This window comes from Chiloscyllium punctatum, chromosome 11 (genome assembly GCF_047496795.1).
Source record: "Chiloscyllium punctatum isolate Juve2018m chromosome 11, sChiPun1.3, whole genome shotgun sequence".
NCBI classification, from domain to species: domain Eukaryota; kingdom Metazoa; phylum Chordata; class Chondrichthyes; order Orectolobiformes; family Hemiscylliidae; genus Chiloscyllium; species Chiloscyllium punctatum.
The window spans coordinates 59,471,667-59,492,568 of NC_092749.1; positions in this window are offsets into that span (position 1 = coordinate 59,471,667).

The following is a 20,902-nucleotide window of genomic DNA, read 5'->3' on the forward strand; positions in this document are numbered from 1 at the left end:
TCATCCAGAGGCTCACAGAAGATGTGCCCAGTATGGTGATGAAATATCTGAAAGTGAGCAAGCCTACATCCATTATAAAAGATTCAATATCAGAGTATTTGGAAAACAATGACAAGATTGGATGGAGTCAAGTATGGGTTTACAAACGGGAAATAAGGTTTGACAAATTCACTCGAATCTTTCAGGGATGTACCTAGTAAAGTGGAAAAGAGAGAACCAGTGGATGTGGCTGACTTGGTCTTTCAGAAAGCTTTTGATAAGGTCCTGCATAAGAGACTAGCATGTAAAATGAAAGCATGTGGGATTGGAGACAGTGTACTGATATAAACAGAGAACCGGCTGGCAGACAAGAAACAAAGAATAGGAAAAAAAAGGCCATTTTCTGATGGCAGCTAGTGACTACTAGGATACTGCAGGACCAGTGCTTGGACCTAATTCTTGACAATATGTCTTAATGATTTAGATGAGGGAATTGAACACAATATAAAGCAAGGGCAGGATACTGAGTTGGGTGATCAGCCATGATCATATTGAATGGTAGACTAAGCTCAAAGGGTCACTTAGCCTACTTCTGTTCTTCTTTTTCCTGGTTCTAAAAGAAAATACAGGATTTTTCCTTCACTGGAGTTATTATGGCATTCCTATGAAGATGGACTGTTGGTGAAATTAAGGCCTAGTGAAGTCACCAGGAAGAAAGCACATAGTTCACTATGCAAGCTTTGTGAAGGTTTGTAGCTCAGGTTGAGGTTTAGGGTGTTGCAGAGCTGTCTCAAAAAAGAGCTTACGCATTCAGTTGTAAAAAAAATCAAACTTTGTTCTTCAATGAAGCATAAGGTTATTTTCTATAAATGGTGAACTATAGGGTGTAGGTTTGTTCGCTGATCTGTAGGTTTGATATCCAGATGTTTCATTACCTGTTCGAACAGGAAATGACATCACCACAAACCCCAGGAACCCCATCCAGGACAGACATATAAATAGAAAGCAGGAGACAACAGCTTCACTTCACTTGGGGGTTGCCACTGATGATGTTACCTAGCCAGGTAATGAAACATCTGGATATCAAACCTACAGCTCAGCGAGCAAACCTACACTCTATAGTTCACCATTTATAGAAAATAACCTTATGCTTCATTGAAGAACAAAGTTTGATTTTTTTTTTACAACTGAATGAGTAAGCTCTTTTTTGAGACAGCTCTGCAAAATCTATGACACATGTTATTTGTCACTGTTTAAGTAATTACTTATTATTTTGCAATTAAAAGAACTATTCACACAGATTAATGGAAGGAGAGACTAAGCAGATTGACTTAGTGACTCAGCTTCATATAGGCATCTTTTAAAAGGTCAAGCAGATGTATATTGTGGTGTAACTGAAAAACAAATTAACTCCCCCTGACTGCTATCATATTCCACTATTTTTGGATCTGATATTCTAGACTTTTTTTTGAATGTCGAAACCAATACAGTGGTACTTTTTTAATGTTATCATTCACTATGTGCATGAATAGCACTGTATTGCTTTTATGTTCTAAATGAATCATTATGGATGATTTGAGTAGGAGGATAATTTTGCCCTAAGTGCATAACTTCACATTTTGCTCCATTGAAAATTTCATGAAAAATGTGTATATTTTCAGAAGTACTTGCTGTTCTTAAGAATACAATAATCCTAATTAGCACAGCAAGTAAAATGGTGCAATGTCAAAAGTAAATTGGCTGAGCACAATTCCTTACTAAACCTGATGATTAATTATTTTGGTAGATTGTAAAATGAATAGCAACGATTAATATACCATGTTAGAATGCATATTTAGTTTTCATATTTTTGCACTTATTCTGCATTAAATCTCAATGTAAGATCCACTGAAGTCATATCTTATTTTATGGCTAAGGCTAAGAGCAAGCAATTGTTTATTTCTTGGAAGTAACCAACACTTTTCTCAACCAGCTGCTTGGAATAGACAATGTTATGAAATGTTTTTCCTGTTTTAATTGTTGGTTTTAATTTTCCCTCCTTTGTTTCTAGTGAATAATTGAATAATTTTTATTCACCTTCCTCTGTGCCAGTAAAACCAGATTAACGACTGGACACTTGAAGAATTTCAAATTCACTTCACAGCCCTAGTACACAGCAGCTCTAGGCCTCCAAATGTCTGCACTGCTGCTAAAAACAAAATCTTATTCAATAGCTGTACTAGATCTACAGCATGAAAAGAACACTATGTTAAAAAGTGTCTTTAATAATACAATGACGGAATCCCTTAATGGCTGCAGAGGGGAGTACATCTTCTGGTATTGCTGGGATGCAGGGAACAGGAAGATCCTACATTTGGTCCTTAATCTATGCTGGATCATCTGTTTTCAGCTTGAGTGGTGGCAGGTTACATATCATGCATAAGTTCTGGATACAGTCAACTTTGGTTTAATATATTCCTGGAAATTTGTGGAGGTACTCGTTATTTCCAGGGAATCTGATCATATGATCGAAAGCATGTCATATTTAGTCACATGACATCTGTTTACATGACAACTCTATTTGCAAACTTGATCGTATTTATCTTAGTTGAGTGCCTGAATATTACTAAGCACTGAATAAAAATATTAGACTTGCTTCAGTGTTGAGCTGAAATGTAAAATAAATTATAACTCAAAGAAGAAACATAAAGAATGTATCGACGTGAAGCTACATAATGTTTACATTTTTAAAAGTCGCTATTTTCTATAAAATTGACTTCAATAAGAAGCATGAAATAAATATGACTGAATTAATAAAAATGTTATCAAGGAGATGAATCCTAACTAATTTCTTTTTGTTGAATTTGACTTCATAAAATGGAGTTAAACATCAAAACTAAATCTGATGGAAGCCAATTCATTGACGTTCATACCACACCACGGTAACCCAGCTTCAGGAAGCTGAAGCTCAGTCCTCAGGAAAAGAACATTAAAGCTGCCGAACTGGCCAAAATAAAAAGATTGTACAGCAATGCACAACATAGTCTGGCACAAGACGCCCCTTTCTCAGCACTTATGTTAGGTATTTTATTTTGTTTATTTTTCATTGAAGGTTCATGTCAATTTCCATTGTTATACTTGTCACTCAGTGGGACATGGCTGAACTTGCAGTTCAGCTGACCTTTTCGTCTTTGTGTTATTAAGGAGATTATCTGAGATCAGCTGTTAGAAGGGATAATTGAAATATTCTTGGTGAACTCAAAGCACTGTAAGAACTCTGCCAGCCAATATTCTGAAGTGGATGCACACTTGGATAATCCTCATACCACCCTTTAGGATCCTCATTCTCTTACTACAACTGATTATTCTTTATCATATTCCCATTCCCACCACCCCCAATTTGCTACAGCCCATCCCATTTCACTTCTCTGTGCCTTAACTATACCCTCTGTCCCCTCCTGGATCCATTTTGAACTCTTTCATTCCCCCAACACAGTACACACCCTGCTCTCACTACTTATGGCGCCATTTTAGGAATAAAGATACCTAGGTACCGATTCTGAAGTACACATTCTTAAGAAAAAGTCAGAAAAATAAAGAAATGAAAATTTCAGAGTAACAGTCCTTCCAACCAGTCCATGTTGGTATCTCACCTCTAGTCCTTGACTTCAAACCATGCCAGGCTTCACCTCAAGGCTTTCGAGGCCAGGAGACCTCTTTTAAATTATCTAAAAGTTAAATGTCCATGCTGCGACTACACAGGCCAACAAAACATCTTGCCGGCCTACTAAGACACTGCCAGTCCAGGCTGCCATTTTGCGACACTGACAGACAGTTATGCCTGGCCAGAAGACCACCATGCCGAGCTGGGAGATCACCATGCCTGACTGAAAGGTCACCACAATAGGCTGGGAAGCCAACATGCTGAGCCAAGAGATTGTCACACCAGGCTGAGGGACCACCATGACAGGCCGAAAGATTGTCTTTGCTGAGGCCCAGAGTCTGAGTCTATGCTGAGGCTGGAAGTTCAGGACATTGCCGAGAAAACAAGAAAAGAAACACAATAAAGAGAAAAGAAGAGAAAACAAAGAAAATAAACAGATGGAATGGACAAACTCTAGCTGAGGAGTCGTGCTCTGCTGCCATCTTGGATCAGGTTCCTTCTATTGCCCATTGTAATATCATTGTACCATTGAGTCTTGATCAGCAATGTTCAGATATAGAAGACTCTATTTGAAGACAGAGATGTAAGGATGATATATTGATATTTACATTGGAGACAGGTCAAAATAAGTTTACTAGCTTAACTCCTGGAATGGAGGGACTGTCTTATGAGGAAACATCGAGCATGTTTGAGTGGTACTGATCAGAGTTTAGAAGGATGAGAAGTGACCTTATTGAAACATACACGATTCTCAGGGGACTTCACAAAGTAGACAACAATACCCTTCCTGGAGAGTCCAGAAGCCTGAGGCATAGTATCAGAACATGGGATTGTCTGTCAAAGAAGGAGGTGAAGATGAATTAGTTCTCTCAGAAGTTTATGAACATTTGGGCTTGCTTATACCAAAACTGTTAAGGTTATGTCACTGAATATATTCGTGGCTTAGTTAGACAGATACTTGAGCAATAGAGGGATTTGTCAAGGGTTTGTTAAACAGGCAGGAAAGTGAGGTTCAAATCAGCCATATCTTATAGAATCGAAAAATGTGGCACTGGAAAAGTACAGCAGGTCAGGCAGGATCAGTGAAGCAGGAGAGTCGATGTTTTGGGCATAAGAAGCCTCTTCCAAAGATGCCCACCTTGAAGAAGTTGTCCTCCCTATTCCACAAGGATCTCAGTGAGTCTATCCCTCACTGCAACCCCCAGTTCATTTCCTCTGCCTCATTCCCGATGAAGGGCTTATGCTTGAAACATCGACTCTCCTGCTCCTCAGATGATCCCTGACCTGTTGTGTTTTTCCAGCGCTATGTTTTTCGACTCTGATCTCCAGCATCTGCAGTCCTAATTTTCTCCATATTTAACAGAATGACAGAGGAGATTCAAGGGCATATATACTCTCCTCCCGCTCTTCGTTTTTCTAGTTTCGGTTTTGTTGTTGCAGCTCATCTGAAGTCCAAAGTAATTCAGCACAAGAAGCAGATGTTTAGCTTCATTGCCTGAACCCCATCAATCTGTCATGCCCAGAAAGGACATCACATTCTGACTTTTTAAGAAATAGAATTCTGTCATTGTGGACTTTTTGAAATTTACATCAGATAGTAAATAATACTGAAAAGATGGTTGTCAAGAGTCAGGTGATATCTGCTGTTTCTGCACAGACAAAGAATTATCTAAGGTTTGAATATTGTGGCTTTAAAAGCTGTGTTTTGTCCTGGTTTCTTTTTAGAGAGCGGTTAGGGAACAGGTACCAAACAGTCTATGAGAAGATAAACAACTTGTGAGGCCTTTAGTTTTTTTTAAAGTGGGAACAATTGAAGCAGCCTGAATGGGTATGGTCAGACTCCCACAGAAGCAGGATCTATATTCTTAGCTTTCAACAGTTGCTGTTGGGATGTTGAAGAAATGAAAGGGTTTTTTTCCCTTTTTCTCAGTTACAGCCCACAAGCTGATGATTCAGTCACGGGAGTTCCATGTGAGACAATCTGTGTTCTGAATTTACCTTTCTCCAAGGATGTATTTATGGGATATTGCTACATTGGAACAGATAATTAATAATAGTTACTGTATTTACTATTCTGTTAAATCTTCTAATTGAGTTAAGTTATTCCAATTCCTTCTTTCTTTGGTTGTACTTAACATAGTGGATGAATTAAGTGTGTTTTGTTTTAAATTTGATAGTTTGACCAATTGAATTGCACCTGGAATGCAACACCTTACTTTTAGCTTTAAAATATGAAAACATTAGAGTCTAGACTATCTTTGAATATATTGAGGGGGTTTGATCTGGTCCATAGCAACATGCTTCTGAAATATTCTTCAGATGCTGATGTCTGTGGGTGGCATTCCTACCCCTGCTCCTTGAATATAAGAGATAAAACCACATGCAGAATTTAAAACTCCTTTGTATATATATTTATCAAAACTCAAAATCACTAACCCACTACCACAAGTAAAGCATCTGTGAGCTTGATGTTTAAAAAAGAGAGGTGCAGAGAATACTAAGCAGGTGTGAACAGCCACCAATAAGTTCCTTCCAGAAAATAGTAGTATTATCTTCTACTCCAAAAACGAGGCAGATCAGGTAAGTCTGGAAAGTCAGAAGAAAGACCATTTGTTTAAGCAGAAGAACAGAACTCTACCAATTAACCAACCAATTGAAGCAGTAGAAATGTGACTAAGTTGTTTTCACCTGAGAGCTTCACCTTTATAGAAACATGATGCCTGGCCAAACTGGCCATAAACAGGTCCAGGCAGCGGGCCATGGAGGGGGTCATTAGGGCCGACTGCCTGTCCCTCTTCCGCGGTTACGTTAGGGCCTGGGTGTCCTTGGAGAAGGAGCACGCAGTGTCCACCAACACCCTGGAGTCGTTCAGGGAGAGGTGGGCGCCGCAGGGAGTGGAGTGCATTATCTCCGCCTCCAACTCTATTTTGATTTAGTCCCTACCCTCCCCTTCACTGTTTTGATCACACAGCATTGCCCTTTGATGTGAAGGGCAGTGCTTGTCAGTGACCACTCAGATGTTTTCCTATCTTCCTGGTGGTGGAAATTGAATAAAGATTCGTGTACTTTGTGTCTTTCACTGTGTCTTACACCTGCACAAACAAAAGAAAGAGAAAAAAACAGAAGAAAAAAGAAAAAAGAAAAAAAATAGAAACATGATGATAAACCTGCAGTGATTGTAATGCGGTTAGCCAGGTGAACCTCATAGTATATCAGTTCCCTGATTGGGGCTGTTACTCTGGTCCATTCATGGAACCCTAGCTAACAGATTAGGAACAGGAGTGTAAGCCATCCTCTTCACTCTGAAAGCTGGTTCTGAGGGAGCTGCATCAGTGCGGAGGAAATTCCACGTGTAAATAGGATATCAACCTCTGTGGAGTTATTTCAAAACCTCTCTGAATATCCAAAGACTTCCAGCTACTTTTGTTTCCAGAATATAGAACCCATCTTAGCCTGCAACTTATGCAGTTTCAGGAACTATTTAGCTCTGTGATATACTCCTTCTCAATCTGTTGATAATCGAGCTGTGTGCTTTTTGCTCTGAGATCCATCTTTACTTGTGCATGTGCCTGCATGTGAGGGAGTGAGGGTATTTGTCATATTTACATTCTACGGTGTTGAGGGAATAAATGTTTGCTGTGTCTTCTGATTTTAAACTTGCCCAAAAGCCTTTCTCAACTCTATTATTAAAAATTGCAACTGCACAAAGGGATTTTAAAGAAGAAAGTCCTCTTTAAAGAAGTGTTGCAAACAACTGAGAGGTGAGTGAACTGGTGAGGAGATACCAACCACTATCTCTCTGCATCCATAACAAAGGTAAATAGCACTGTCAAGGCATTATAATAAACACACAGCACAAGTAGTATGAATGAACCCTTTCACACAAGGAGACAAGAAAGCAGCTATAAATATTTAGTATTGACACGTTTCTCTTTCATGGTTTTGACCCCGTGTATTTCCAATGACTTTTCGCCTTCTTTTCAATGACAAGTTCAAAACAATGGGTCAATTAATTAATGTAATTATTTGATATGTGAAAATATTTCAAATCTGAATGATTATCATTAATGATCAAATGCCAGGTTTCCTGGGTTTTGAGAAACCTGAAAGCTGAAGGTTGATTAGAATGGTCAAATTCAGCCTTTCCAGCAATGCTGACAGCAATGAAAAATATGACTGGTTCTCCCTCAACTGGGAGAATGCTAGCCTGCTTTCCTTTCTTTAATTGGTTAACTTTCCCAACCTACAACCCAAAGCTCTCCCCAAAATCTATGCCCATTAAAATCCACTAAATAATAACAGACTCAGTTGTCGGACATTCAACCCCTTGAACACGCTCCATTATTCAATAAGATAGTGGCTAAAGTATGCATTTCTAATCCCCTATAACCTTAAGAATTTATCTACCTCCGGATTTAAAATATTCAAAAGATACCACCTCCCCCATCTTCTGAGACAAAGAGTACCAAAATCACGCATCTTTCTCAGAGAGAAGAAAATCTCCTCATCTCTGTTTTAAAATGACAGCATCTAATTATTAAATGGTGTCCCCTTGTTCTGGATTCACTCACAAGAGGAAACACGTTATTCACAAACATCTTGTCAAGACTGTTCTGGGTTTTATACACATGAATCAAGGCACCCCTGAAACTTCTAAACTCCAGTGAAAACAAACCATTCCAGGTATTTATCTAGCAAACCTCCCTTAAACTGCCTCCAATGCATTTACACCCTTTATAAATTAGAGACCAAAATTGCACACTGCATTTGAGATGTGATCTCGCCAATGCCTGATATATTGAAGCATAACATCCTTATTTATATCTTAAATTTCTCACATAATACAATGTAGCATTCCATTATCTTCTGAATTTCTCTTTGTACTTCTTGAGACACAAATCCTTCTGATTAAGACAGTCATAGAGTCATAGAGTTGTACAGCATGGAAACAGACCCTTTGGTCCAATCCATCCATGACAACCAGATTATACAAATTAATCTAGTCTCATTTACCAGCATTTGGTCCATTTCGTTTAAACCCTTCCTATTCGTATTCCCATCCAGATACCATTTAAATATTGTTATTGTACCAGTCTCCACCACTTCCTGTGGCAACTCATTCCAATTGCACAACACCCTCTGTGTGAAAAAGTTGCCATTTTCCCCTTTCACTTTCAACCTCTGCTCTCTAGTTTTAGACTCCCATGCCAGAGGGAGAAAGACCTTGATTATTCACCTTATCCATGCTTATCATGATTTCATAAACCTTTATAAGGTCACCCCTGAGCCTCTGATGCTCCAGGGAAAATAGCCCCAGCCTGGTCAGCCTCTTCCTATGCACACACCCTCCAAACCTGGCAATATCCTTGCAAATCTTTTCTGAACCCTTTCTGGTTTCACAACATCCTGAGGTAATGTTAGTATCATAATGATCCATCGTCTCAGACTGATAGTTTTGGGACATGAGTTCATATCCCTCTGCTGCTGATGGTGAAATATGAATTCAATAAAAAGCTGGAATTAAAATTAGATTAATGGTGATCACGTACTACTGTCAATTGTCACTAAACAAAAATCTAGCTCTCCAATGCTCTTTAGGGAATGAAATCTTTCACATTTGCCTGGTCTGGCCTACATGTCTCCCCAGACCCATAACTCAACTTCCCTCTAAACAAATTGGAATGGTCCACAAATGCTGGTCTTGTCACAATGTCCCCATGCCATGAATAAATTAGAGAAAAGCATCACTGCACCTTGAGGTTCTGCTGTCATTCTCTGTTTTGATTATACAGTTTTAAAATTTTCTTTACAAAACATTTTCCTAAGTTACACTGTGATTATCCCATCTCATGTTATTATTGGACAGATCAAATCCCAGACTGAAACCTGGGAGCAGATCATATTTTTCTTATTAAACAAAGTGCTCTTTCACGGTAACATAAGCACACAATGCTGCAGGATTTTTTTACAATAATAGAGAAGTTTATTTCACAAAAGAAATGAAGAAAAATTGGTAAAGAGCCAAGCTATTTGAATACAATACAATTTGAAAGATTTTGAAAACGTACAGTAAAAATATACTATTCTATCTGTCCCAACAGGATCCATTTATAGGGCTCAAACACTAGTCAGAATTCCCTTCTCTATCACATCTAGAGGTTTGATTTACCTGTTACTTTCAGTTCCTGGTTTTAAGTCTGACAACTTCTCCCTTGAGTATTCTTACTACTGAGCTCAGACCTCCCCAGCTTCAAATAAACCCTTCAGGTGCTAACCAACCACATCTATTGTGGAATTTCTTTTTCTGAAGTAACTCCTTGTTCCAGGAGAACTGTGTCCTTATACATAACTTCAACCAGGACATTTATGAATTGAATCCAATAGCTTCCCAAGCATTCCGTGTTTTCATGTTTTCCCGAAGCAAAAACAATTCAATTCATGATCAACCAAACTGAAAGCAGACTAATGCTCTTCAATGTTTACTCTGTCCACTTGTAAAACTCTCCAAATGCAAACAAATCCCTGTTACCTCTCCAGGAAGTCTGCCTCTCACACTGGTTTCAAAAAGCTGTGGCTCTGGAAATAATGAAGTTAATCATTAAAGTCCCTCATATGCACAAACCAAAATGCACATTCCCCTACATGTTATAATTAGGGGATTTTGTTAATGCAACTTCAATGTAATGCAATTGCAGAAATGGGGATTGGGACACTGTTTATAATGCATGAACTTTTAAAATGTGTGTTGGCTGTAACATGATTATAATGGCAACACTTTAAATGCTGTTTCTAAAGCATAATGTTTTTTATAATGCAGGATTGCACAAGAACGTAACCATTGTGTTAAAGAAGAACTACTTGTATTTAAAAATTGAAACTCTAGAATAGATAGTTTATCTCTCCACCCCCAACGCGCCAGCCTCATTCCTGATGAAGGGCTTTTGCCCGAAAAATCGATTCTCTGCTCCTCTGGTGCTGCCTGACCTGCTGTGCTTTTCCAGCACCACATTCTCAACTCTAATCTCCAGTATATGCAGTCCTCACTTTCACCTAGTGTAAATAACATACCTTACATCAGAAAATCCAATTGACAGAACTTTTTTTCCAAGGTACCAACTGAGAAATATTCTTATGTCCTATTCATAGCATACTTTCCCACCTGTCTTGTAGCATCCATAAATGGACCATGCACTAAATGCAGAGTACCTACAAACTCCACAAGGCAAGTTACTCCTTCAGACTACTTCACTTCAATTGTTAACTGTGACTTTCCTTTCAAAAGAACATGCTGATTCATCCTGATTACCTTGAGTTGTTGCAAATATGTATCTACAACCTTCTTATGTATAATTCCAGTGCCTTTCACATGACAGATGTCAAGTTCACTGACCTGTAGTTTCTTGTTTCTTCCTCCCTCCATTCTTGAGCAGAAGAGTTATATTTGTTACTTGTCATTTTAATAGAACTCTTCCAGAATCTAATGAATTTCAGAACATTTACACTATTATTCTATTACTTCATTAACCAACTCATTTAATAAGCTATGAAGACGTCAGTTGGATAAGGGGATGTACGGACTATAGTTCCATCATTTGGCTTAATATCATTTTCCTAGTAATTGTATTTCCACAAATGTTCTCTCTGCCTTCCACCTCCTGATTTACACCTATTACTATAATCTTTTTGTTTTAGATCCTCTTTAGTGATGACAGAGCAAAATATCTTGAAGAAAACATCATCGGACTCAAAATGTTAAATTTTTTTCTCTCTCCATAGATACTGCCAGATCTGCTGTGTTTCTCCAGCATTCTTTGTTTTCTTCAGAGCAAAATATTTATTCATTTCAAGAATAATTTCCTTACTATCTACTACCAATCTCACTCTTCAGAGGACCAAAAATCGCTTTACTTTTATTATTTTAAAATATCTTTAGCATCTCTTTAAATTCATTTTTACATTTCTAATTTGCCTCCTCTCATTCTCTTATTTGTTTCTCCTGATTAATCTTTTAGTCATTTTCCATCATTCTTTATATCTAATTATCCTGCCACTCACCTTTGTGCTACTAAATGCTTTTTAGATAATCTGCATACCTTCATTTAACACTCAATCCTGACTGTTGGTGCATTTTTCGGGTTTATTCTCTCTGTCCTCTCCTGACATTCTCGTCCTTCAATTTCCATATTTATATTCTGCTCTCCAACATTACCTTTACCCCTACATTTGTTGAAAGTACCTAAGCTTTAATCCTCACTTGCATTGTTTAGTTTATAGCCCTTTCTAGTTCCTCAGTGATACTGTTTTTATGGACCAACACTCTCAGCATGGCGCAAGTGAAGACGTACTAATAATACCTAGTGCAGCCCTCATATTCCCCAGTAATATGTTCTGTACTCTATGAAATGGAACCCATTGTCAATAGCTTTAAGTGTCGTCCACATTTGGCATGTGCTTCAGTTACCCTTCAGGCCTTGCTCTCCAATTTAATGTCTGGCTCCTGATACTGACTAGAGACAAAGAAAATCTGCAAATGCTCGAATCCAAGGTAGACAGAAGGAGGCTGGAAGAACACAGCAAGCCAAGAAATCAACATTCAGGTGTCCTGAAGATGGGTTACACCTGAAACATTGACTTCTCCACCTCCTGACGCTACCTGGCTTTCTCGGTCTTTCAGTCTCCTGCCTGTTTACTCCTGACACTATTGAAGCAGAATCACTCTGCTTTACCTGTATCATTGATAGCAATATGGACCAAGTCAATTGAATTCTTTCATTAATCCACCATCCTCTGCCCCCACCATCTCCAGGTTCTTGTCCAATCCTGAACAGATATCCTGGCACTGGGTAAACAACAGACCCTTTTGAATTCACAGTCTTGCCTGCACGCTTTAGTTCTTTTTGTTGCCCCCACTTAAATGGTTTCCTGTACCACAGAACCATGGTCAGTTAGCTCATCCAGTCTGCTGCCCCTACTCTCATCCAAACACACTGAAAGAACCTCAGGTACGTTGAAAAATTGCAAAGGCTGAGATTGCTGTGCTCCTGCCTTTTGATCTCCTCACCTGCCATAATCAGCAGTGCCAGAACACTGATCCAGTCAAAGACGCTGGTCTAAGGAATGTAACCTCCATCCAGCACAAAATAACCAGATCATCTTCCCCCTCCTTGATGTGGTATAGTATCTATAGTGCAGTCTCTGGCTCATAAAAACTCTGAACTGAAATTCCTCGAGCTCTAACTATTAAATGCTGACAACATTGCATCAAGGAGCTTCCACACGCCACAACATGTAATCTGTGGTGCTATCCTTCCAATTCCTTACAAATTAACTACATTAATAATTTATTCAAGTAACTGCTTTAGTTTTTCATAAACCCTAGAACAGACCTTAACCAGTTACCAGTCACTCACAGAACTTATTTCCTGTAGTAGTTTGAGAACCAATTCCAAACTGCTAGCACTCTGCTTCTGTATGCTTTTCATAACCCCACATCTGACAGATGATTCCTCCCTCTGTCCCTCACTGCTTCTCTTCACTTCCCAATCATGGCCTTTCAACACAGAGTGTCAGATCCAGCAGCCATGCAGCCTCTCCATTTGGCCAAGTGCCAGTGGGAAATGGAGAATAATATTTCAATTGAGGTCCTGCCATTCTGTTTGACAGGACTTCAACATTATTCACACTGCCAGGCTCCTCAGCCAGTAATAGTCATCCTTGTTCTCTCCTTACCTCCCCGTAAATATAAGGATCCAAGACTCTGCAGATGGAAATCTGATTGCAAAGTTTTGCAACACAAACAAAAGCAAAGATGGTATGAAACCAGCTAAATGTGAGTCATCCAAATGAAGAACATGACATGTATTTGCCATACTGTGATATTGTCCGAAAGGTCTTAGAATGATAATAATTCTGAAAAGATCACTTTGTATGATCTCATATTTAATACTCAAAAGTGTGAGGCTTTTTTTGTCTTACATTGCTGGTCTGAAATGGACTACCGTTTATCTGGAGAATGTTTTAATAGCAATTAATTGTGAATCTCATGGAGACTTTGCACCTTTAGATAGTAAATGAAAGTAAAAATAATTTTTATTGATAAATGTGTCTGATATTATCATTACAAGTTTCGAATAGTATCTATTCTAATTCTTTGCAGCATACATAAATTCAAGTTCAGGTAAAAAGAATTTGTTTATAAATTCAACACTGTCATGACCAATAATTTTCTCAGTCTATGCATATCAATTCAGGAAAAGCTCCTGCTTTGATGCTTGTAATAACCTCTTTCACTTATTGTGCTCCAGACATGGTGTAATCATTGGCCTGAACAGGATCGGAGACCCCATTTCTGACCTTGATTATAAGAAAAGTTACTTAGTTACCACGAGGTGTTTTCTGTGCTGGAGATTTCTGGACAAAGACCTCCCTTATTGAGCCTGTCCAAAACTGCACAGATCCAGCAGTGAAGAAAATCCATAGAAATCAATTACCCCCTTTGCAGCAGTCAATGTGCCTTATTCTGTGATTTAAACATCCAACAGCACAGCCAGACACTTTGACAGCTCCATAAAAAACGGTAAGGATGGAAGTAAAGTGTAGGGTTATAGTTGCAATAGGTTAAGTAGCCAACGTACCAGGTCCACGAGGGGTGTTATGTGTCATGTGAAGGAGGGGAGGTTGTGTGTACCAGGTGGGTGATGTTGGTAGGGTGCTAGTAAGTGGGGTCCTAGATATTTGAGGTCAGCAACACTCCAGGTGGGTAGGAGGTGGATAGAGTACCAGGGAGTAGGATAGCTTGATGCCAGAGAAGTAGGTGAACGAAGACTTGGTGTAGGTCACATGTTGTGTGTAGGGTTAGTGTTAAGTGTTGGCTCCAGCAGCAGGCACTGTATTCTGGTGGCGCTCCAATGGGGTCAGACCAGTAGTTGGGGTGAGCGGTAGTTCGGCTGGATGGGCCGGCAGAGTTGGATTGTGGGGTGTGTTAGAGGGAGCACGTCATGTCAAGCTGGGGTCAGATTGGGTGTGAGTGAAGTTCAGTCTGACAGGTAGAGTTCACACACTTATTAACGAGTCTACCATGTGGAACCTTGTTGAATGATTTGCTAAAGTCCATATAGACAAATCCTACCTCTCTGCCTTCATCCATCTTTTTTTGTCACCTCTTTGAAAAGCTCAATTATTTGTTTGATCAAAGGAGTCAGTTTCGGAGTGGTCAATGTGAAGTCAAAGTATGTGATTATTGCTCCTTCATTTCCTGCAGTATAACCCAAGATCATGAAGGAAAAAGTGGAGGATTTTCACATGATGAATTGTATTACTTCACTGCCAACAGCTAAAAGTTACACTTGCTGATGGTTTTGAAAGTACCTGGGTATCTCCTACTTCACTTTATTTGTGCAACCCTTTAAATAGTCGCTGGAGTAAATCACATGTAAGATGGTGGAACTGCCAATAGATACATAGGAATTAGAGAACAGCTTTTGAAAACTTACTTCTGGCTCAGTCCTGCTGCATCAGTTTCACAATAGCAACTAAGTATACTGGATGTCCTCAGCTACCTTGACTGCATGACTCTTATAGATTTTCTAAAGTTTTTCCAGAAATCTCGTTAATGGACTTGACCTTCTCTTGGCTAATAAGACAGGGCAACTGACTTTGGGTCTAGTGGCGATAATTCTATTTATATTAAAATAGCTATGGAAAAGGATAAGCCTTCCATAAAAATTAAAGGTTTTAATTGGAGTAAGGCAATTTTTAATGGTATAAGACAAGAATTTGAAAAGGTTGATTGGAGAAGGCTGTTTGCAGGTAAAGCAATGTCTGATAAGTGGGAGCCTTTCAAAATTGTGATAACAGGAATTCAAAATCATTATGTTCCAGTTAGACTGAAGGGCAAGGCTAGTACTAGTGGATGGATAAAGATATTGAAGTTTGAGTCAAGGAATAAAAGCATCGTATTAGGTGTAGATAACTGAGTATAGTGAATGTAGGAGCATTTTTAAGAAGGAAATCAGCAAAGGAAAAGAGGTGATATGTGATAGCATTGGCAAATAAGGTTAAAGATAATACAAAAAGATTCTACAAATACATTAATAGCAAAAGAACAGCAAGAGAGAGAGAGAGAGAGAGGGAAAGAGAGAGAGGGAGAGAGTAAGACCCCTTAAAGATCAACAAGGCCAGCTTATTGTTGAACCTCAGGAGATGGGAGGGGTATTAAATTAAATTTTCATGTCAGATTTTATGTGAAGAAGGAAATGGAAGCTAGAGAACTCAGGGAAATAAATATTGATGTTTTGAAAAACGTTCATATTACAGAAGAGGAAGGTCTTAGAAAATATAAAAGTAGATAAATCTCCAGGACCTGATCTAGTGTATCTCAGAATGTTGTGAGAAGTTAGGGAGGAAACCACAGGGCCCCTTTCAGAAATATTTGAATTACCTATAACTACAGGTGAGGATGACTGGAGAGTGTTAATGTTGTGCCTTTGTTTAAGAAATGATGCAAGGACAAGCCTGGCAACTATAGCCCGGTGAGTCTGACTTCAGTAATTGGTAAATTATTGGAGGTGATTCTGAAAGATAGGCTTTATATGCATTTGGAGAGGTAAGGAATGATTAGGGATAGTCAGCATTTTTTTTGTGAGGGAAATCATGTTTCACAAACTTCATTGAATTTTTTTGAGGAAGTAACCAAAAAGATTGATTAGGCAGGGTAGTAGACATTGTTAACTTGGACTTTAGTAAAGTCTTTGACAAGGTTCCATTTCGTAAAGTTAAATCACATGGGATTCAGGTTAAGCTTGCTAATTGGATACAAAATTGGCTTAACGGCAGGAGACAGGCAGTGATCATGAAGGGTTATTTATCAGACTGGAGGCCTGTTACTCGTAGTGTTCCACACGGATTGATGCCGGGTCCACTTAAATTGTCATTTATGTAAATTATTTAGATGATAATATAGGAGCCATCGCTATACATTTGTGGATGACACCAAAAGTGGTGGTGTAGTGACATTGAAGATTACCTAAGATTACAAAAAGATCTTGATCAATTGGGTTGAGTGGCAGAGGAGTGGCAGATAGAGTTTAATTTGGATAAGTGTGAAGTATTGCAATTTGGAAAAAAACGAACACAATTTAAAGTAAGGCCTTGGGTAGTGTTATAGAACAAAGTGACCTAAGAGTTCAGGTTCATAATTCTTTGAAGTTTTCATCACATGTAGATAGAGTGGTTAAGAAAGTATTTTATACACTTGCCTTTATTGCTCAGATCTTTGAGTATAGGAGTTAGGATGTCTTGTAGAGGTTGTACAAGGTGTTGGTGAGGCATCTTCTGGAGTTCTGCATCCAGTTCTGTTCACCCTGCAATAGGAAAGATATTACTAAGCTGAAGAGGGTTCTGAAGAGATTTAACTAGATGTTGCTGGGTATGGAGGGTTTGAGTTATAAGGAAAGGATGGGAAGACTGGGACATTTTTCACTGGAGTGTAAGAGGTTAAGGGGTGACCTTATTAAGGTTTATAAAATCATGACAGGCATAGATAAGGTGAATTAGATTAGATGCCTTACAGTATGGAAACAGGCCCTTTGCCCAGACAAGTCCATACCAACCCACTGAAGAACAACCTACTCCCCCACCCCATATTTACCCGTGCATCTAACACTATGGGCAATTTAGCTTGGCAATTCACCTGAACTGCACGTTTTTAGATTGTGGGAAGAAACCAGACCACCCAAGGAAACCCACACAGAGACAGGGAGAATGTGCAAAATCCACACAGTCACCTGATGCAGGAATCAAGCCCAGGCCCCGGCACTGTGAGGCAGCAGTGCTAACCACTGAGCCACCATGGTACCCCATGATAGATATCTATTCCCTAGGGTGGGGAATTTCAAGGCTCGGGGGCACAATTAGAGGTGAGAGGAGAGAAACTTAAAAACTGCATGAGAGGCAACATTTTTTACACAGAGAATGGTTTGTGTGTGGAATGAATTTCCAGAGGAAGTGATGGATGTGGGTAAAGTTACAACATTGAAAAGACATTTGGATAAGTACATGAATAAGAAATGTTTGAAAGGATATGGGCCAAGTGCAGGCAACTGGGACTAGTTTAGTTGGGATTATGGTTGGCAACGACTGGTTGGGCCGAAGGGTCTGTTTCTATGCTGTATGACTCTATAAGAAGAATTATACCAGGATCAGTGAGTCCAGAAAACAAGGCAAGAGGACATAGAATATAAGCAAGAAAGAAGTGCTAACATTTTACAGACCTGCAAATGCCACCAAGGAAGCTGGCATCACGAAACATCAACTGCTGAGTACCAATAGAGGAAAACCACTTGACATGGTACCTGTGCCATATCTAGTGAGAAGCACTGGTACTGCATGCCAGCTTTCACTCTAGAGCTATAGACAATGCTGTAATAAGTGTAATGATCTCACCAGAATAGGCCAGGTGATTAGCCAACCTTTTATTTTCTCTTTGACGTACTATGAGCACCAAAACATACTTTTAAAAAGTGATGTTACAACACAGAGACAGACAGGCAAAATAATTCAGCCTTTCTGCCTCTACTTCATGACAGAGTAAAATTTAAACCTTTAAAGATCCGTAAAATGAGCCACAATTGTTCCTAACTAGAATCATTTGGAGACTATATGTGAATAATCAATTCTAGACCCCGAGTCTGTAGCTTAAACAAAAGGATGTGCAATTTATTCGCAAGAAATTGTTTGCTATCTGTTTAAAAATTGGAAACAAAGAGCCTGTAGAACCCTTTCATCAAGAACCAATCTGCAATTAAATTCCAGGGGATTAGCCTCACAAACAAACAACAGCTTACTTGTTCTCTCTTCCCTTTTTTTGTACAAGCTGCTGCCCAGTCCACATGTCATCTTCAGCTCACAGTTCTCAGCTCCAAACCAAGAAAAAGAATATCAATATCAAAACAATGAAAAACCAGTGAGTATTTTAACAATAACAGCAGCATAAATGCCCTTTTGGTTAAGGGGCACTACAGTCATCGAGTCATAGAGATGTACAGCACGGAAACAGAAACCTTTTGTCCAACTTGTCCGTGCCAACCAGATATCCTAAATTAAGCTGGTCCCATTTGCCAGCATTTGACTCAACTCCCTCTAAATCCTTCCTTCTTATATACCCATCCAGATGCTTTTTAAATGTTGTAATTGTACCAGCCTCTACCACTTCCTCCGGCAGCTCATTCAATTTGTGTATCACCCTCTGCATGAAAAAGTTGTCCCTTAGGTCACTTTTACTGCTATTCTTTCTCTCCATGTGGAAGAGGTTCTGGGTTTGGAAGGTGCTGTCGAAGTTGCTGCAGTGTATTTTGTAAATGGTACATATTGCTGCCAATGTGTATCATCGGTAGAGACAGTCAATATTTAAATTAGTGGATGTGGTGTCATTCAAACAAACCATTTTATATTACCTTAAATGCTGTTGAAGCTGCACTCCTCCAAGCAATGGAGAGAATTCCATTAGATTCCTGCTCTGTGCCTTGTAGAAAATGAACAGTCAATGGTGAAATGGGAGCAGAATTACTCATTGCAGAATGTGCAGAGTCGACCTGCTTGTGTAGCTACAATATTTCTATTGTTCGATTATCTGGTGCATGTTCATCTCAGGATGTTGAAAGTGGAATAGCACAAATGTCATCGAATGTCAACTGAAGGTAGTTAGATATTTACTTGTTTGAGATGGTCATTTCTGGGCATTCATGTGACTCAAATATTACTTGCCACCCATCAGCCTGGGTGTTGACTAGATCCAATAGATATGGTCTTAGTTAGTACTTGAATAGTTGCAAATAGTGCTGTACAATGTGCAATCATGAGCGAAATCACTGTTTATAACGTCAAGACCGAAGAAGGATTCCTGGCTTTTGGAAAAACTCAGCATCTGTGGAGAAAGAAACAGAGTTAATATTTTGAGTCTGGGATGAGTCACAGAGTCATACTGCATAGAAATAGGACCTTCAGCCCCACCATGTCTCTGCCGACCAACAAATACTAAACTACACTCTTCCCATTTACCTGCGCTTAGCCCAGGGACTGCCTTTGGCATTTTACATACTCATCCAGAGGCTTCCTAAATATTGCAAGAATGTCTGCCTCCATCACCATCTCATGTAGTACTTTCCATACATCTACTACCCTCCAGGTGAAAATACCCTTTCTCAGAACTCCTCACCATAAATGTATGCCCTGTGGTCTCACACATGTCAGTCATAGGGAAGAGATTCTCACTATCTGCTCTATTTCTGCCTCTCATAGTTTTATGCACTTTGATCAGATTCTCCCTCAGCCTCCTCTGCTCCAAATCAAACAAACCCAGCCTAATCTGTCTCTCCTCACAACTGAAGTTTTTCATCTCAAGCAATATCCTGGTGAATCTCCTCTGCACCTTTTACAGTGCTATCTCATCCTCTAACAATGTGGTGGCCAGAACTGCACACAGTATTCCACCAGTGGCCTAAACAATGCTTTACAAAGTTACAACAAGACTTCCTTACTCCTATATTCCATGCCCCAGCTATTCTTCATTATTCTTGTGCTTCAGGGATCTATGGACTTATATACTATGATCTCTTTGTTCCTCAGTACTCCCAAAGGACCTACCATTCATTGTATATGTCCTTCCTTTATTAGACCTCCCAAAATGCATCACCTCACACTTATCAGGATTATGACTATTTATGCCTTCCAACTTCACATCAAAGTTTGTTAATGTACAATATAAAAGCAAGGGTCTGAGCACTGACCCTGGTGGTACACCACTGGTCACAGGCTTCCAATTAAAGAAGCAATTCTCCACCATCACTCTTTGCCTCCTATTGGGATCCAGTTTGTCAACTTGACTTCGATCCCATGGCTTTGCAAACTCTGGACAGCCTTCCACCTGGCATTTGTCAAAGGCCTGACTGAACTCCATGTAAACCAGATCAACTGCACTACTCTCATCAATATATTTAATCACTATTTCAATAAAGCTCAGTTCAATTAATTAGATGGATTAATGAATCTGTGTAATGAATCAATACTGGTTATCCCTGATCAATCCATGCCTTTCCAAATATTGCCCTCCCTCCTATAGCACTCCTTTAGCCTCACGTCCATCTGACCTATCTTCCTATTCTTATACTCAGTAATGAATGGTCTTTTTTATCCATGTCATTGATACAGTCATACATCACGACTGCTGACTGTTCACCCTCCACCTTCAGAATACAGTTGCTTTGACATATCCCTGACCTTGGT